The 14,889-nt window shown below is 39.3% G+C and overlaps 1 long non-coding RNA gene across 1 annotated transcript; it reads right to left on the minus strand.

Annotated features, from left to right (window-relative positions):
* Positions 1–8,926: 8,926 nt before the first annotated feature.
* LOC147568099 (uncharacterized) lies at positions 8,927–12,263 on the minus strand. The gene is made up of 2 exons (XR_015230955.1): positions 10,933–12,263; positions 8,927–10,894 (listed from the first exon to the last, which is right to left on the minus strand). It is a non-coding gene; the product is annotated as an uncharacterized LOC147568099 (long non-coding RNA).
* Positions 12,264–14,889: the final 2,626 nt, after the last annotated feature.

The following is a 14,889-nucleotide window of genomic DNA, read 5'->3' on the forward strand; positions in this document are numbered from 1 at the left end:
TATGTACGGAAAAATAGACCACTCAAAATCGAATCAAAGCCCATCTCACATGCTGGGTCCAACTGGGAAGCCTAATAAGCCCACTCACCGGAAGATGCAGGAGATAAACTCTATAGACGCTCCCACTCCATATGTATCCTTTGGGGAAAATTCTAAGGGGAAATTTTACACACCTTGTTGTCATTCCAAGTCTAAGTATTATTCACTCGGACTAAACAAAATTCAACTTGAAGGGTTTTTTTGAGGAGAGAGAGTGTCCCAAAGTGACAATCACTCGGTTTTCCTCTTCCCTCTCCTTTCTACCACAGATCCCTAATTCCCATACCCTAGAAAACCAGTTAACCCTTTGATTCTCACCTTTTCGTAATAAAAAAGCTACAGCTTAGAGCATTTACTTCTCCCCAACTACTACCTCTCTCAATTCCGGTAAAAACAAAGTAGAATCATATACAATCACTCACGCCAACTTGGATTCCCGAGACAAGAACAACGCTCATGGGGCGGATCTCCAATCACGCTTCCACTAACAACGTCCAAGCACAACTCCCAAAGGCAATTTAATCAGATTCCTCCACTAACAAGTAAGATCATATGCTCTCTTAAGTTTACTTTGGTGTGTTTTCTCTTTCTCTCGTTCTTGTCTTTTATCTCTCTCCTTCTTTCTGGAGTCTTCTCTCTATATCTCTCTAGAATGTCACCGGTCGCCGTCAATCGCAGTGAGTAGACGGGTCTGAGTTGCAACATTTTCCTAACTCAGTGCATGTAGAGCAATGATGATGGTTTGGCTTCAACTGTTCGTCTTCTTCTTTTACCCCATCTCTAGCTACACACCCCTCTATTTATACACAACTACTCAAACCCATCTTCCCTACAACATTGTTCTTATCTCTGACTCTTGCATGGCTTCCCATTTCACCATCTCCATGCATGGCAAGCTTACCCTTACCTTCGCTAAACCCTCATCCAAGCAGGAATCAGAACCCATCAACCAAGGCTTCATAGGACGATGGTGCTGTCCATATGATGTTGGGCTAACCTTCATAAAGAAACTTCTTTTCCTTCAGTCTAGATTCTTCCGTGACTGTGATTTTTATCCTTTTGGATGGTCCAGTGAATACCTTTCTAATCAAACCAAAAAGGCAGTTCATTCTTGATGCTCTAAACTTCGGCCGTCCGTGGATTCTCAGGGGAATGATGCTAGTTCTTAAGGAGGTGGAACTACCAGTACAAGATGCAGTCGACGACCTCTACTTTGAGCCCATGTGGTGTACCATTTACAAGGTACCACAAGCTCTTCAAAACAAAGAAGACTTCAACACTATTTTCAGCTGCATGGGAAAGATTATATAAATCAAACCCAAGAATTTTGGTTTTGTCAACAATAACACTGTCATGGTGCAGTTCATGTATGATGTGAGGTCACCACTACTCGCGGTTATCACCTCCATCTTCTCTGATGGCGAAAAAGAGATGAAGATTAGTTACTTTAAGTTTCCTGGGGCTATTTGTCGATTGTGTCGTATTGTGGAGCATCCACTTCATAGTTGTCTGATTTTCGTGAACTCCTCTAAGGAGGAAGAAGATACTGAACTTGACCCCACGGAGGACTCACCAGGTGATAATCTGTTCTTGGAACCAGAACCCCCTCAACTACTAGCCCCCCTCCTTCTCTTGTTCATCACCCAACCCCACTTCACCTCCTCTTTCCCTTCACGGGCAAAAAAGGTAGAAGCAGTTCCAAACCCACCTTGATTAGTTCTTCCGATCATCAAGAGGATCCCCCCCACCCCAATGCCATGCTTCTCGATAATGTTGAAGCCAACAGACTACATCAAGAATCCTTACTTATCTCTCGTAGTCTCAATATCACCACCAATGCAGGGGTAGAAGATGTTGCATCCTCAGACTAGTTCACTCACAGTAGTAGTTTTTTGTTTCTGTTTTAGTCTTTTGTTCCTTTTGGTTCTTTCTTGCTGGATAGTCAGAACCGTGTGGTAGTAGACACATAGGTTTCTTTTATCCATTTTATGTTGGGCTATTTGCTTTGCTACTGTTTGTCTGAGCCTTCTTTAGGCTCTTTTGTTTAGTTTTCTAGTAATATTGTCCTTTGTTTTGGTATTTTGATTGTTCTTGTTTCCTTTTGGTTGTTTCTGTCTGTTTACTTTTGTCCCTGCTTTGCCTTCTCTGGTGTACCATCGGTGGGACAACCCCCTGGTGATGTTAAGATTTTCGCTTGGAATGTCAGGGGCTGTGGTAATTTCACCAATCGGAAACACCTGTGGAACCTCATTAAAGAGCACTAGCCCGATGTCATCTTCCTTTCTGAGACTAAGTGTTTAAACACAAACATCTCTAAAATTCTGAATATTAACTCCACCTATCATCATGCCGCTATTGACCCTATTAACAAAGTCGGGGTTTAGCCATGTTTTGGAACAACTCTGTGGACCTAGAAATTATATCTAAAAACCAGAATTTTATTCACGCTAAAGGCATCCTCTCTCATAACAACTTCAACTTTTATCTTACAGGTTTCTATGGGTGCCCTTATAGCACTAATAAAATGAACCCTTGGACCAATCTGACCCATAACATTCCTGCTGACAACACCCCTTGGATGGTTATAGTGGACCTTAACAACATCCTCCTGTTGGGATTTACACCCTTCTACTAGTGTTTATAGCGGAAATAAGACATCTAATGTCTACACTAGTATTCCCAGGATCACATGCATAAGCCTATGATAATCATTAATTAATACTAGAAAGATAAATACCTTATTCGCTAGTTTTCCCTCAAACCTTTCCAATTGCTTATGAGAAGACCAAGAGCTTCAAGCGTAGCTCCTCTACTTGGGACACGAGAAATCAATTTTATCTCCCACCTTGTTGTATAGCTAGCACACCAATGGTGGTTGGAAGAAGAACTCCTTTCTTCTTGACTAGATAGATAGTTAATGGGAATTAGCTCACTTTCTCCTCTCTACTTGATGTGGTAGAGTAAGAAAGCTTAGAGAGAAATTCCACACCTTATTCTCTGCCGTAAGAGTGTTTATATAGAACCCTAATAAGAATCCACCTCCTTTTAGGTTTCCTAAAACACCCTTTCGAATAAGATTTAGGGAAATTATCGAAAATAGCAACCAGTTGATATTTTCTCAATTCCCTAATGAGATGACGTCCAAACCCAGCCAAAATTGGCAGATTTAATGTTCATAACATAAGGAAACGTCCCTCCAAAAATCAGCCCAATCCGAGCCCTAAAAGTGCCCGAATCGGCCTAGGCCCAAAACCCCGTTTTTGGGCCTTTTGTACTATCTTTGCCTAATTCCTTTTTAGGCCTATGAGATATGTTTATGGGACACTCCCATGATTATATCTCACTCCCACTAGTCATATCCTAGATCAATTTGTCACTCTTATGTGTAACCCGTTGTAGGATCCGATCGAAGTTAGCCGCGAATTACTTCGTAATTTGACGATCGTAGTTGGTCTCTAGCTACAACTCTACGATCCCTAAATCAATCGGACTTGATGATCTTACACATCAATTGTCCTATCCGACAAATTGTTCGCATTGTCACCTTGGTGGAAGGACATCTCCTTCAACTCCTTCACCTCCACCCCTCTGAGAAACTGGGAGGCAAAGAAGCTCATTTGGCCCATATTTTAAACATGAAAAATACTATCAATGAGATGGGCCTGCTCGACTTGGGCTTCACGGGCTACCCCTATACCTGGACCAACCGGCAATTTAAAGGCACCCTTATTCAAGAGTGGCTAGATAGTGTTCTCACTAACCACCAATGGCTCTTAGATTTTCCTAACTCTCAGCTTTCCCATCTCCCCACGTTGGGATCGGATCATAACCCGATTCTTCTCACTACCAAAACTAAAATCCATCTTGGAAAAAAAAACCGTTTAAATTCATTCGCACATGGATGTCTCATCAAGGTTGTGCTAAATTCATTAGAGACAATTGGATTCCCAATAACATTCACATCCACTCTAAGCTCAACTCCCTTGCTTCTCAGCTCTCAAAATGGAACAAAAACGTCTTTGGCAATCTCGAGTTACAAATCAAAAATCTCACCACCCAAATCCAATCTGTCGATGATCATGAGGTTTATGAAACTCTCAACACCCAGCTTGAAACTCTCCTCCTTCAGCAGGAAAGCCTCTGGAAAGAAAAATCCAGAGTTGCTAATATCAATCTTGGTGATCAAAACACCAAATTCTTCCACGCTAAAGCTATCGCCAGGAATCGGAAGAATAACATTAGCTCCATTAAACGTGAGGGTGGATCCTGGACTAATGAAGAACCTGAGATAGCAAATATTTTCTCAGATTATATTTCAGGGATCGCCACCTCTGTGGGCTCCACTTCCTCTAACCATCTCCTCAAGTGCTTCCATGTTCAAATTGACGATCAACAAAATCTTTCTCTCTCCTCTATGCCTTTGGAGGAAGAAATCAGGAAAGCCGTCTTCTCCCTTAAAACTGATTCAGCTCCCAGACCAGACGGCTACCCTCCTTTTTTCTACCAATCCAATTGGGACACCACTAAATCCGACATCTTAAATATGGTTAATAACTTCTTTGAATCCGGTTGCCTCCCCCTTGCTAATCATACTCGTATTTGTCTTCTTCCCAAAACAAAAACTCCTCAAACTCCTTCTGACTTCAGGCCCATCAGTCTTCTCAATACTACTTACAAAATCATTACCAAAATTCTTGCCAATAGACTCAAAGAGCTGCTTCCGAACCTCATCTCCCCCTTCCAAGTTGCTTATATTCTAGGGAGACAAATCACTGACAATATCCTGATTAGTCAGGAAATTGTTCATTCCTTCAAAACCACTCGGGGTCCAAAAGCTATTTCGGGCTCAAATTGGATATATCTAAAGCTTTTGACCGCATCGAATGGGCCTACCTTGAAAACATTATGACCACAATAGGACATTCTCACAAATGGATTCAACTCATCAACTCTTGTCTTAACTCCTCCTCGATGGCCATCCTCATCAATGGTTGCCCGGGTTTATTTTTCGTTGTTAGTCGTGCCATTAGGCAAGGCGACCCGCTGTCCCCTTTTCTTTTCGCGTTGGCCATGGAGGGGCTTAGCAGAGTTCTGGAAAGCACTAGAACCTCTTCGTACTTTGAAGGCATTTTGATACCTAACTCCAATATCAACCTTAAAGGTCCGCCAAACCTCGTCGCAAGATAAAATACCTAGGTACCAACTTTTTCAGTAACAATAACAAAAAACAGGTTTTTTCTGCGCTGCTCTTTCAAATCCAGAATAAGCTGTCTAAATGGCAGACTAATCTTCTTTCTCAAGCTGACCGCTCGATAGTCTTATCCTCTATCATAGCGACTGTTCCCCGATATCAGATGTAATGCTTTGTCATTCCCAAAGGCATTAGTAATCGCATAGAGACTATTCAACGATCTTTCTGGTGAGGAAATCCATCCACACTATTAACTGGAATGTGATCTGTAAACCTCGCAAATTGGGTGGCCTCGGCTTCCGGTTCCCGCACATTGATAATCAAGCTTTCCTTAGCAAACTAGTCTGGAGAATGATTCAAACCCCCAAGAGCTTTGGGCTCGCATTCTTAACGCCAAATACTTTCCTAAATCTATGAAGCCCTCTTCCCCTAAAGCCACTAGCTCTTGGATATGGAAATCCATTGGTAAAGATTACGATCAGGTGGCCAGTCTTATCATCTGGGACATCAACAAAGGTAATAAAGTGAATATTTGGCAGGATAATTGGATTCCCAACCACCCTCCCCCGACTGAGAATAGAAACAACATCGATCTGACCTGGGTTAGTTAATTGATTACTAATAATGAGTGGAATATCCATCTTTTAGCTAATTGTTTTAATCCTGAAATTATTAATGCTATTACTAGTATAAATTTGCAGGCTGAAGAAGAGGATACGATTAAATGGCAGTTGAGCAAATCAGGCAATTATGCGATTCAATCGATGTACAACCATCTGAGAATGCATATTTATGAGGTAAAAAATGATATACCTGAATGGAACTATATATGGCATATCAATACGATTCCACGAATTAAATTATTGTTATGGAAATGTTGTACCAACAGTCTTCCGGTGAAAGACAAAATTGGTAAATACATTGCTAATGTGTTCTCATGCACAAATTGTAGCAATGTTGAAACTATCGATCATGCACTTCTGCATTGTCATTTTGCAAAAGCTATTTGGTTCTGTTTTCAAGTTAGATTTGACAATATTCCTTCGGTTAAACTATGGATCATCCAATGGAAAGATCTAGAGGAAGATATCATAACGCTTTATGCTAAAATTATCTGGTTTATTTGGAAAGTCAGGTGTGAATCGTACTTCACTAATAAGAAACCATCTCCGTAGCAAGTAGTACAAATGATTAATGCTATGAGTACCACCCAGTTAAAGATAACTACAGAAAGCAAAACAAATTAAGCAACACAAATGGAGCCCTCCATCGACACCATTTCTTAAGATAAATACGGATGCATCATTCACAGAATTCTCTAAATCGGCAGGTGTAGGATGTGTTATTCATGACGAGAATGCAAACTTCATATAAGCCCTTTAGGATACAGTCAAAGGTCAGAACGCTGAGGAATGCGAATGCCATGCAATCATCGATGTACTACGATGGGCCGCTGATCTCCACTTCAAAGACATACAGATAGAGAGTGATAGTCTCAATGTGATCTCTGATATTAACGATCCAACCTTCTCTACTCAATGGCAAACAAGCAAGTATCTGAACAGAATTAAGGAATTAAAAGACCACTTTAATATGGTCTCGTTCTCTTACATCCTTCGCACAATCAATGATGGGTCATGAAAATGTCCCATCAGAGTCGTTTAATTTAGTCGAGTTAGTCGGTTTCGAATCTTTATTATAATAAAATAGTTGGTTTTCTTGATTAGGTGTCTTTTGGAGAGTTAGGTGTGAAAAACGGTTAAAAACGAGGAAAAGATGCATGAAGGGTATTTTGGTCATTTGGAGTCAAGGACAATCTGGTAATTTGGCCAAGGTCAGTGCGTGGTTGAAAAGTAGAGGTCGAGACGAGTCCGTAGGAGAAAACGGAAGTCAAATCGGAGTCCGGACGAAGGAATAAACCAAGGTCAAAGTTCAGTCAAAAATGTTGACTAGCGGGACAATGTCGGGTACGTTTCTGGCGCCCGGTTTACCGACCGACACGTGTCTTGGTACGAATATAGGAGCATCCAATATCCGTATTCTAGCTGAGCATCGAAATGGGGCCTCAAGAAGATGATCCGGTACAACCCGTTCCTACTTAGTTCCGTACTCCCGGAACAACGTTTTAAACTCATCTGTTGGCTTCCGCGCGCATCAGATCAACGAACCGAATTTCTCTGCCGCGCTATGATCCAGTATAGCGCACCCCAGCCTTGCTTCCGGTACTCCCGACGACGTGTCCAGCTCCTATCACCGCTCAGATCCCGGCTCTTCTTATCCAACGGTGAGAACATGATGCTGCACCACAAATCAACAGCCGAGAAGCACTCTAGCGGCCGTTTCCCAGCCCAAACCCTAGGAGCCCTAGCACGCTGACACGTGTCTCCTTTATCCCTTCTTTGGATACCCAGCCGCCGACTCAATGGGGTTGTGCTTTAGGGTTTTGCATTTGATCCCTATAATTCCAAAAGTAACCCTCTTTTCTCTCACTTTTTACCATTTAAACCCTAATAAACCCCAACCCTATAAATAAATCCCTTTCTCCTCCATTAGAACCTAGACTTCAACAACCCTCTCAAATGGCTTCCTTATCTAATTTCTAAGCCACTTCTCTTTCTATCTTCTAACCCTAATCCCCCATTCTTTTCCCCTCTTAGCCTCTCTTAGCCTCCTTTTCTCTCTACCTCTTCTCAACTAAAAACCCTAGCCACCATTCTTTTCTTCTACTTTCTCTACCACCTTCATCTTTTCTCTACATTTTCTTTCTAATTTCTTTCTCCTTCCAATTTCTTCTTCTAACCTTCTAATTTCTTCATACCTTCTTCTCTAAAATCTCTTCTTCTTCTATCTCTCTTATAAATTTCTCTTCTTTTATCTTCTAATAAGCTATTATTTGGAGTTTTGAGCAATATTCTTGAGATACTTGGAGCTTAAATTGGACATCAAAATGGAGATACATGGGAATATGGATTGGGAACATTCTTGGTGATTTCTTTCCATTAATCTTTTGTAATTCCATTTATTTTATGAATTCAATGAATATTATTTTAGATTCCATGAATAGCTAAATTTTGTATCTAGGGTGTAGAGGAAACCCATATTTGGGCTTATTTTGAGATATGTTATAAATCAATGAATCCTTATTTTGAGCTTCAATGCCTATTGATTGTCATTTCATGTTGATTCTATAACCTTATTATCATTCATGTATTATAATTAGATATTTCATGCTTTTATTGATTTATTAGATGAGATATGCCTTTTAGATCTTGAATGATAGTGTAGGAAATTAGTTTTATATGGTAGTCAATCATACATTCTTGATTTTGAATTGTGTTATTAAAGAATATATTCCGAAATCTAAATAGTTTATTATGTTAGATTTTGAGTTATACATGAGAAAAGGAATTTGTTAATTAATGCATGTTTTAAGTAGTCCATTTATGTGGTGAAATCGAAAACCCTAGATTCTTCTTCTCATCTTGATTTCATTCTTATTAGTCTTTTAGTATTGCTTTCTTTTTAAAATAGTTTCTTAAAAAAAACAAATCAAAATTAATGAAAGGGGGTTTTAATTCGAGATTTAGATAAAATAGCTTGTCCTTGGGACGATTTCCCGATTTACTAAAATACTATAACTTGACCCCGTATACTTGCGGGAATAGACCTATTTTTAGGCCCATCAAGTTTTTGGCGCCGCTGCCGGGGATAAGTTTAATTTTATTTTCAATCTTGAATTGGTTTTTATTTTTATTTTTGTCTATTTTGATTACTTTGACTTGTTTTTCCTTTCTTTTTGTAGATTGACAAAGGAGGGAGCGTCAAGGAAGAGGACATCAAGAAGACCCTTTTTAGTTATTTTTACTTTATTTTTATTTTGGTGAGAGAGTGTTATAATCTTTTTTTTTGTATTTCTTTATTTTTGTTGTTTTGTAATAAGGCCTTTATTGTTTTGACCCTAAATTAGAGGGCATTTAATTTGTAACCGAAACTAAGAAGCCTCGGGTTCGCACACTTGCGGGAAGAGTGGCCCGGGTCGTCTACAAAGGTCGTCGCCCGTCTTGAACGGGAGGTAACTTCTAGATCACCCACGAATCTCCTGTAAGTGGGTACTTGTGATGTTTTTGCTTGCCTAATTGATTGTCGAACTGTTAGTTTAATTATCATATTAGTAAGGGCATTAACCCATTACAAGATAGGAGTCGGATTTCATCACCGGTCTCTTGCCCATCTAGGTAACAACATCGCCGATCCCAAGCCTCACTTGAAATTAAAAATCGATTTAGACATTGGCCAAAGGGTAACGAGCTTATAGGACATTCTTGACAAATCTCGAACTTGATTAGCATTTGGAGTTTTCCCAGGAAGAGGGAACGATCCAAGAACACAATTCTTGATCGTTGTACTGTGACGGAGTAACTCCTCATAAGAATCATAGTTCAAGTTTTGGTAAGAAGTAGAAGCTGTCTAGATCAATTTTTAGGTGAAAAAGACTACCCAGTCGTCTAGATTGTGTCTAGGTTGCTTGGTTGAGTCAGCTTGTTTGTGTGTGTGTTTTCCTTAGGATCTTCGTAGTTTCGTTACTCTTTTAAAACAAAAAAAACCAAAAAAATGGAAAGATTCTTCTATGAGGACGAATTGGAAGAGAGACGGAAGGAACAATCATTGTTAAGAACACAAGAGATACTTTTACGGAGCATGTCTAGACTTGAGGCGACTAACGCTACTCTAGATAATTTTGACCAGTCCCGTAATGATGGTCATAACGTCGATAACTATTGGAATCATCATCAACCTCAACAAGGTTGTGTCCCTCAGTTACAAAATACCAATAATTATCAACGTTTTAACTATCAAAATTATTTTGAAAATCCGAGGGATAATGTCTATGGTGATAATTATAGGGAGTATTGTCAACCTCAAGGAGGTTATGAGTCACATTATGCATATGTCAATAGTTCATCCTACAGTCGATATAATGAAGAGTTTTATGTACCAAACATGTCCCAACCACCTCAATGGGATAACATTAGAACTAATGACTCTTCATCATCTTCATTAGACCAAATTTATAGTCGTCTTGTAAGGTTAAATATAGAGCTTGAGCAGAAAGGTCAAGAGCTACGAGCTGAAAGATTAGCTCTAAATGAAAGAATTGATAGAAATCTAGAGTTGCCCCTTAATAAGAAACCAAACATCATGGAAGATGAGTCCTTTGATAATATGGAGTACAATACACAATATCATGAGTCTTATGATGATGAGGACGGTAATATAAATGAGGCGAATACTTTGTTTGATCCTACTCCATGTTTAGTTTCTGACCATAGTATTTTGCCAACCATAGAGTCGCCGCTATCATCATATGAGTCCATTGCTGAGGAAACTCTTGAACCACCTTTAGAGAAACCAAAAGTTGAGTCTGTTTTGTCTCCCGAGTCTAAACCTTTTACTCATCTTGTCCATGATAATCTTTTGGATCAATCTAGATTTCTTACTAAAGATGAAGATGAAGAACTATGGCTAGTTGGAATGTCTAAAGAGAGTGATGACTCATTTGACTTAGGTGAAACCTTAGAATTCTTTAAGGACACCGATGACATCATAGTAAGAGAAATTTTAGAAATTTTTTCAGAGTCTTTACCTAAGTCAGACTCAAATGAGCTAGTACCTAACTTGGAGGTGATTTTACAACGAAACACTGAGGTCATTTTGGAACCTCCTATTTTGAGTGTTGATCTAGATGAGTCCAATCTCTTAAATAGTCATGCACCATGTCCCTCGGAAGTCCAAGTAACCTCGTGTCAATCACTTGTGTATTCTTCCACAGTCTCTCAATCAATTTGTCATTTTTATGAGGATCCATTTTATCCAATGTCTTTCAACTTTAGTTTATCGCCAAACTTAATGATTGTTGCTTCATCTAAGTTTGGGGATAAATCATTCACATTGGAAGTCTCACTTAAACTGCCATATCATTCCATGGACGTGAGACTGAACCTTCCTGGATACTTCATCTTTTGGGTTGACCCTCAAATCTTCCGATTACTATTGTATGGGGAGTCATCAACCCTTAATCCAGTAGGTTTACAGTAACTTTTCTTTCCTTTTTCTTTCACCATCGTCTGGCTGAAGACGATAAACTTAGCGCTTCTTGGGAGGCAACCCATGCTTCTGATATAGGACAGTGGAGTCTAGTAATATCTTCCCTCTCATCTTTTTTATTTTTGGCATAGTCTTCAGAACATTGAGGACAATGTTCGGTTTAAGTTTGGGGATAGGGAAGAACTTTTTGCTAAGTCCTTCATTTCGAAAATTCAAGAGGGTTCAAATTTTTTTCAATTTTGGACCGAAAATGTGAGTCTAATGGTTGTTTTTGGCTTGTTAATAGTTATAGAGTCGAGTTGATCGTACTATCCGGTTGTTAAAGGTTTCTTCATGAATTTCGAGTCTTGAGGTCGTCTGTGTGCTAGCCATGTGAGTATTATGGAAGTGAAGGGTAGACGGTTCTGAGAGAACTAGATTAATCATTAGTGGAGACTTAACCCTTGTGAGATTTCTGAGCCTTTCTATTACCTTTGAGCGTACTCTTCTGCACTGACTCTGAGTAGAGTGAAGAGCTACTCAACCTCGCAACTTTGTAAAAAGAGCTCATTTGATCTCGTGTGCTCAACTTCCATAACCACTAGGAGTGACATCAGGATAGCGAATAAACCTTACTCTTGTAGTCCATGAAACCCGACAATAGTGTCAACTTTAGGAAGACGGATACTCCACCATCCATTCATCATATGACTCCCGAGAATGAAGGCATGAAAAGTAAAGAAAGAAGAATGTGAAAGCAAAGTGCGAAAAATAGAAAAGTTGATTGTTGAGAATACTAGTGTTGGTATTGCATTGTTTGTATTAATTATTTTAGATTCAAAAAAAAAAAAAAAAAAAAAAATGAAGCGAAAATCTCTGAAAAAGAAAGTTTGTGTAAACAGTTCATGTGAATTTCAGTTTGTTATGTAAAATAAGTGTTCAAAGCAAAGCTAAGTATGGAAGTTGCTTGGAGTTCTCTAGCATTGAAGGCGTCGACATTCTCGGGATCTCATCACCTTCCATCTCATCACTTGTATCCGTTGACCTTTAGGAAGCATTATTAGAGGGTAGAGTGGGTGAGAAGGGTAAGTGAGCTTCCCCATTCCATTTAGTGGTTATATTCCTTTTCGTAGATCATTCGTTCTAAAATATTATCCTCACCCTTTTTATGTGTTGAGTCTATAGTCGTGATCACACTCACACATACGAGCGAACCATTTCTGAGTGATTTCATCTTTTAGAGCGTATGTCTGTGAGGCCAAAGTCGAGGCGAAATGTATTAAGATAGGGGATCAAGGGTCTGTCTGCTTGGAACTGAAGTGATTCTCATTGTGGCTAGTCACGTACACTTTGAGTCTAGATTATTAGTGAAGAGATCTTTAACGTCTGTATAGTGTTGTTAACTTTGACTGATTCCTATTAGCTTGCTAAAATTTTCTAGGAGATAAACATTTTTAGTCCGTCTTAGTTGACTTTGAGTGCTTTTGGACCCTATTGTATTTTAGAAATGTTTTTGAATTTTGTGGGTACATTCTCTGGAAACCCTCACGAGACAACACTCGTCCACTAGGGCAACCTAAGGGTTTAACGGCTTGTTGCATATGCTAAATGCAACCGGGATTCCTCCGAAAGTGAGTTAGGTTTTTCTTTTATTTTGTTTTGCTCGAGGACTAGCAAAATCTAAGTTTGGGGATGTTTGATGGGTCATGAAAATGTCCCATCAGAGTCGTTTAATTTAGTCGAGTTAGTCGGTTTCGAATCTTTATTATAATAAAATAGTTGGTTTTCTTGATTAGGTGTCTTTTGGAGAGTTAGGTGTGAAAAACGGTTAAAAACGAGAAAAAGATGCATGAAGGGTATTTTGGTCATTTGGAGTCAAGGACAATCTGGTAATTTGGCCAAGGTCAGTGCGTGGTTGAAAAGTAGAGGTCGAGATGAGTCCGTAGGAGAAAACGGAAGTCAAATCGGAGTCCGGACGAAGGAATAAACCAAGGTCAAAGTTCAGTCAAAAATGTTGACTAGCGGGACAATGTCGGGTACGTTTCTGGCGCCCGGTTTACCGACCGACACGTGTCTTGGTACGAATATAGGAGCATCCAATATCCGTATTCTAGCTGAGCATCGAAATGGGGCCTCAAGAAGATGATCCGGTACAACCCGTTCCTACTTAGTTCCGTACTCCCGGAACAACGTTTTAAACTCATCTGTTGGCTTCCGCGCGCATCAGATCAACGAACCGAATTTCTCTGCCGCGCTATGATCCAGTATAGCGCACCCCAGCCTTGCTTCCGGTACTCCCGACGACGTGTCCAGCTCCTATCACCGCTCAGATCCCGGCTCTTCTTATCCAACGGTGAGAACATGATGCTGCACCACAAATCAACAGCCGAGAAGCACTCTAGCGGCCGTTTCCCAGCCCAAACCCTAGGAGCCCTAGCACGCTGACACGTGTCTCCTTTATCCCTTCTTTGGATACCCAGCTGCCGACTCAATGGGGTTGTGCTTTAGGGTTTTGCATTTGATCCCTATAATTCCAAAAGTAACCCTCTTTTCTCTCACTTTTTACCATTTAAACCCTAATAAACCCCAACCCTATAAATAAATCCCTTTCTCCTCCATTAGAACCTAGACTTCAACAACCCTCTCAAATGGCTTCCTTATCTAATTTCTAAGCCACTTCTCTTTCTATTTTCTAACCCTAATCCCCCATTCTTTTCCCCTCTTAGCCTCTCTTAGCCTCCTTTTCTCTCTACCTCTTCTCAACTAAAAACCCTAGCCACCATTCTTTTCTTCTACTTTCTCTACCACCTTCATCTTTTCTCTACATTTTCTTTCTAATTTCTTTCTCCTTCCAATTTCTTCTTCTAACCTTCTAATTTCTTCATACCTTCTTCTCTAAAATCTCTTCTTCTTCTATCTCTCTTATAAATTTCTCTTCTTTTATCTTCTAATAAGCTATTATTTGGAGTTTTGAGCAATATTCTTGAGATACTTGGAGCTTAAATTGGACATCAAAATGGAGATACATGGGAATATGGATTGGGAACATTCTTGGTGATTTCTTTCCATTAATCTTTTGTAATTCCATTTATTTTATGAATTCAATGAATATTATTTTAGATTCCATGAATAGCTAAATTTTGTATCTAGGGTGTAGAGGAAACCCATATTTGGGCTTATTTTGAGATATGTTATAAATCAATGAATCTTTATTTTGAGCTTCAATGCCTATTGATTGTCATTTCATGTTGATTCTATAACCTTATTATCATTCATGTATTATAATTAGATATTTCATGCTTTTATTGATTTATTAGATGAGATATGCCTTTTAGATCTTGAATGATAGTGTAGGAAATTAGTTTTATATGGTAGTCAATCATACATTCTTGATTTTGAATTGTGTTATTAAAGAATATATTCCGAAATCTAAATAGTTTATTATGTTAGATTTTGAGTTATACATGAGAAAAGGAATTTGTTAATTAATGCATGTTTTAAGTAGTCCATTTATGTGGTGAAATCGAAAACCCTAGATTCTTCTTCTCATCTTGATTTCATTCTTATTAGTCTTT

This window comes from Eschscholzia californica, unplaced genomic scaffold (genome assembly GCF_041429995.1).
Source record: "Eschscholzia californica isolate CP2 unplaced genomic scaffold, dmEscCali1.0.p SCAF_1, whole genome shotgun sequence".
Lineage (NCBI taxonomy): Eukaryota > Viridiplantae > Streptophyta > Magnoliopsida > Ranunculales > Papaveraceae > Eschscholzia > Eschscholzia californica.